This window comes from Mastomys coucha, unplaced genomic scaffold, assembly GCF_008632895.1.
Source record: "Mastomys coucha isolate ucsf_1 unplaced genomic scaffold, UCSF_Mcou_1 pScaffold13, whole genome shotgun sequence".
In the NCBI taxonomy this organism is placed as follows: Eukaryota; Metazoa; Chordata; class Mammalia; order Rodentia; family Muridae; genus Mastomys; species Mastomys coucha.
Window position 1 is genome coordinate 58,274,629 of NW_022196895.1, and position 5,650 is coordinate 58,280,278.

Here is a 5,650-nt window from a genome sequence, read left to right on the forward strand (position 1 = left end):
AGCCCTGGCTGTCCTGGAACTCACTCTGTAGACCAGGCTGTCCTCGAACTCAGAAACCCGCCTGCCTCTGCCTCCCAAGTGTTGGGATTAAAGGTGTGCACCATCACCACCTGGCTAAAATGTTATTTTCTAAAGTGTAGAGGAGTGGGCAACAAGTTCAGAATGTGACGATTAAAATGGCTGCTTTTCTAATGTAACTATTAAAATGGCTGCTTTTCTAATGTTCCAGGCAGGAAGTCATTTCTGACCTCTGCGCTGTTCAATCTTCTTCTATTTAGTCTCCAGATTCTCTTAGTTTCCATTTATCTGCTCTTTCTCTGGTTTCATAGCCACTTCTCAGCACTTTTCCCCATCAGTTCATGCTACAGCATCCTTCTCTACCACCTACCTCTTCTCTGCCTGTAACTGTACAGGCCACATAAACTGCTTTTGAAATTACACATTCATGAACAGCAGCAAAAGCAGCAAAATAGAGTAGCATCTCTTTCTACCAACTGTTTTCAATTTCAACCGTGCTAGCTCAGAACATCTAAGTGGTTCCCGATGGTTCATTGATAAGTTGTCTGTATCCACGGCATAGTGTCCAGTTCAGACTACAATAAATAAAGCTGTACCAATGTCCACATCCTCTCCTGGTTCTCTGGGCCTTCTGTGACTTCTTTCTGCTCTGTTGCAGACCACTAGCCATGCCTTCTCCTTCTAGTTTCCTCTTAACATGGTGGCCTGTTTCATGGACAGCCTCTTTTGTGAGAACTAATCCAGGGTATTCTGATCTCCTTAATGCATTTTCCACACGCCCTGGTTCTCTGAGGATATCAACCATGATCTTTCTGGATACTCACACCTACCTACTGTATTGAAAAGAATGCCTTCATTCTGTAGCTATCTCAACATGAACCAATCACTACCAGCAATAGTATGCAGTAAAAATGACTCTACATGAGGACAAGAGATGACAGAACTGGGCCATTGCTATTAGGTTCTTCAAGAATTTAAGGGATAATTGTGTTTATATCCATATAAACAAACTTTTAGTTAGCACCCACTGTGTGCTGGGCATTAAATTAGATACTAATGATGCTAAACAATAGAATTTGTTGTAGCAGTGTATGTACCTGATTGTGAAGCTTTGCACAGAGTGGGACACACTCTTCACTAATGCATTCTGTATGTACCTTCCCCGGGGGATCCCCTAAGTGGTAATTGTGGCTACTGGCAATATACTTCTGAGAGTTTTACTGATTAAAAAAAAAATCCAAAGTAAACAAAAATTTTAAAGTCTCTGCCACAATGTGACATTATATAACATTTGTTTGTGTTGAAATCTTTCCTATTGCTGTGCCTGCAGTTTGTGGCATTGATTTCAAAGGCATACTACCGGTCCATAATGCCATTTCTATCAACAGAGTGAGTCATTTCAGGAACAATATTTCTTGATGTAAAATTTTCTTTTCCTCAAGGTAGCTTTATGGAAATTATCCCATTATTTGCAACCAAGTATATAGGATATCAATTAGGAAAGTATTATTACCTTAACTTCAATTCAAACTTACATTCAAACTCTAAATCAATGGTGCACATTTTTGATCCCAGCATTCAGAGGGCAGAGCAGGCAGATCTCAGTGAGCATGTTATACATGGTGACTTCCAGGCCATCTGAAGGCTACTGAGTGAAACCCTGTCTCAGAGTTTTAAAATATAATCTATTTTTTCACCCAACAGGAATATATTAATTATATGACTCTGGTGTCAGGCTTGGTATTCATCTTCAGGACTGCTAACTCAGCCTTTTGTTTTGTTCCCAAGCCAATTCCAGGAATAAAAAGCATACTTGGTTTGGAAATTGACTGGAGCAGAAACAGAATTCTGCTTTTCGTGGTGATCTCATAGCTTAGCAGATGCTACATGGGTTGGCACTTTTTCTAACAGCAAGGAAACTGGATTAAAACCTTCATCTCAGCACTTACTAAATGACCTTAGGCAAGTGACTTTAGCCCTTAATCTTTAGTATCCTTATCTAGAAAGATTTTATATATATATATATATATATATATATATATATATATATATATGTGGTTATATTATATATATGTGATATATATAAATGTATATATATATATACATATATATATGTACTGGCTGGTTTTGTGTGTCAACTTGACACAGGCTGGAGTTATCACAGAGAAGGGAGCTTCATTTGGGGAAGTACCTCCATGAACCTAGCTGTGGGGCATTTTCTCAATTAGTGACCAAGGGGGTAGGGCCCCTTGTGGGTGGTGCCATCCCTGGGCTGGAAGTCTTGGGTTCTATAAGAGAGCAGGCTGAGCAAGCCAGGGAAAGCACGCCAGTAAGGAACATCCCTCCATGGCCTCTGCATCAGCTCCTGCTTCCTGACCTGCTTGAGTTCCAGTTCTGGCTTCCTCTGGTGATGAACAGCAATGTGGAAGTGTAAGCTGAATAAAGCCTTTTCTCCCCAACCTGCTTCTTGGTCATGATGTTTGTGCAGGAATAGAAACCCTGACTAAGACAATACATATATGTACACACACACACACACACATATATATATACATATATGTATATATATGGTTACAGAACAATACAATGACAGAATTAAACCAGATTTACCAAGAAATGCAAAAAGCTTCTAGATGCAGAAGTTCAACCTTACTGGAAAGCTTTTCTGACATTAGAGTTCAGTAAATTCTGTCTTAGGGTAGAGTACCTGTGTGAGTCCATGTGGCCTCCTCCAGTGATCTTGAGCAAGTTATCTAAGTTATATACCCAGTTTTCTTCATATGCCAAGTAGATAGTGGTATATATGCTAAGAGTCATGGATGCTGGTGCTGGACTCAGTGTATAAGAAGCATTTATGAAGTGGTGTCCTTTGTTGTCGCCCCTGATGTTGTGTCTTAGTGTTTCACTGCTGTGAACAGACACCATGACCAAGGCAAGTCTTATAAGGACTTTTAATTGGGGCTAGCTTGTAGGTTCAGAGGTTCCGTCTATTATCATCAAGGTGGGAGCATGGCAGCATCCAGGCAGATGTGGGGCTAAAGGAGCTGAGAGTTCTACATCTTCATCTGAAGGCTGCTAGCAGAATACTGACTTCCAGGCAGCTGGGTGAGCATCTGAAAACCCATGCCCACAATGACACACCCACTCCAACAGGGCCACGCCTTCTAATAGTGCCACTCCCTGGGCCAAGTATATTAAAATTGCCACACTGGGTCTTGCTATGCAGCTCTAAATGGTCTGGCACTCCCTATATGACTCAGGCTGCTCTCAATATACTATCAGTCCTCCTGCCTCAGTCTTCTACGTAACAAGATTATAGGAGTATGCTATATTATAGGCATGTCCTATGCCTTATTAGCCCTTCTCTCCTCCTCCTCTCCCTCCTTTCTTTTCTTCTCACTCCTCCCCATCATCATCACCATCACCATCTCTTCAAAAGGAATTTGAATTAAATGAGATGGTGTGTACCCTACATCAAACACCCAGTATGGTGCTGTGCGTGGCATGGCATTGACTTAACAAATATCATTTATTGCTGTTTCTATCACCATCATCAATGGCACTATCATAGTTTCAGAGCTTTCGCATGTTTCATCTCATTAAAGGGTATAGCTGCATCATAACACCATGACCAAGAAATTGAAACTTAAGGGTGGTATAGGTAGATGCCAAGGCTCAAAAAGAGGGAACACAGGCTCACAGCAGGACTTTTGCATTCTGTAGCAGTAAGTTCCTCCTCACACTGCACTGCCTCTTCATCAAAATCTCTGATGATCTATTGATTGTTAGTGTTCTTCAATAAGAAGGTTGGTGAGGTAGACAAACAAGAGTACTCTTTTTTGACAGAGCTCTGCAGATGAGAAGACAAGATAATTGCATCCCTGTCATTTGGCTTTGGGACTACATTTGTAACTAGCTAACTGCTGATGGACAAGCCTGATGGAAAAAGCCCTGACCACACAAGCACAAGCCTTGTAGAGAGGCTCATTGTTTATGCTACAGTGAGTGTCCCATTAACAGCAGCCAACAGCTTTCTAATAGTTCCTGCCCAGGACAGAATTGGCTTCAGCATCTGCCAGATACAACCTGCAAGCAGGGAGAAGCAGAGGTACCTGGAGCATTCAGTGAGGAGCCAGGGAGTATTGACATCAGAGCCGCTACGGTCAGATCAGAATTCCCTTTTGACTTGGTTTGGACCAAAGACAATGGCAGGCTTCCTTTAAGTGAAGCACTTTCAGACTGGGGCTTAAACAAAAATAATTAAGAACAGTTAATATAGCACTGGAGTGAGTTAATTATAAAAGTGGGAATTATTTTAAAGATTTTATAAGGATTATGAGAGAGTGAGACCACTGGAGCCATACCAAGGCCAAAGAACTAAGCTTTATTGAGGTACTTGCTGCCAGGCTATCTCTAAGAGAAGGGAGGTCAGCCATGCAAAAAGAGAGTTTGAGTTTTATAGGATGGTTTAAGTTGGACAGAGGAGTGGTGGGAGAGCATTAGGGAAGGGAACTGCTGTGAACAAAGGAATTGTCATAAGCAGAAATTTTTCGAAAGGACCTTTGGTTAAGATACTAGGATGCTGTAGTCACAGTGCTCTGGCTGAGAGAAGAGTCAAACTTTGAGATGCCTAGAACATGAAGTTTCCATTTCATGAATGAACAGATTCCTATGGGTCATCCTTCTTGGTGTTTTAGGTGGCTCTGTCTTGGCTAAGGACTTGCCCAGCCTAACACCCCAGCCTTTTGTTAATGATAGAGGATGTCAATGGTCTCCTCTAGCCATGACAAATCTGGGGGCAGAAAGGCTGTGGACAGCCAGTTCAAGTCATAGAGTTGGTCTCTGCTTCAGTATAGCCTAAAGACAGATATAGGCAGAAGACAGATGGGTTAGGAGAGTTGGTTGGAAGTCTGATGGGTGATTTGTTTACATAGTTTTTGGTGCACCTGAGGAGGCATGGAGCTTGGAGGGGGAGAAAGATTCAAATAAGGGGTCCCAGAAGGGGCAGGAACCGTGGCCAGATGTTACAGAGCTACTGAAGGCATCCCATGGCCCAGAAGGCCATGAGTTTCTATTGAGCTGTAGACTCCTTGCTAAGGTTTGGAGTTTTTCTTAGTTTGCACTTCTACCAGGCCTGATTGATTGATATGGTGGTAGCATTCTTCACTGAGAGACAGGCTCCTTCTTTTTCTACTGTCTAGAGGGTAACTTAAGCCAGAGAAGAGAGCTGCTCCTATAGTATTCAGAGACACCTTGCCAAGCTCTTGGTTGCTGTTATTAGTTCTTCTAAGAGCTATAGGAGGTAAGGGTATGATGCAGTCCTCCCCACCCCCTGCCATTCCTGCAGCTGCTAGGTGAATGTCAGGTTACACAGACCATCACAGTGAAGTGGACAGCTCTTTTTACATGTTTTCAAGAGGGCAGGATTAGGAGGGATAATTCCCACTCAGTGTAATAGGTTAGCTTGGGGATGGCAGTTACTGAAATGCATGAGTACTTTGGTTTTGGGCCACACAGGGGAATAATCTGGATCCAAAAGAGAAGACACAGATTAGGCAAGAATGATACTTAGAGACAGTAAGGTTTTTCTAGAAATGGGACTAGCACTCACTAATGTCATGGTGCCAACAGT

The 5,650-nt window shown here is 42.2% G+C and overlaps 1 protein-coding gene and 1 pseudogene across 2 annotated transcripts in view; one reads left to right on the top strand and one right to left on the bottom strand.

Moving 5' to 3' along the window:
* Htr4 (5-hydroxytryptamine receptor 4) overlaps window positions 1-5,650 on the top strand; it is a 190,100-nt gene that overhangs the window by 154,932 nt on the left and 29,518 nt on the right. The window lies entirely within an intron of this gene.
* LOC116087771 overlaps window positions 4,010-5,650 on the bottom strand; it is a 10,516-nt pseudogene continuing 8,875 nt past the window's right edge.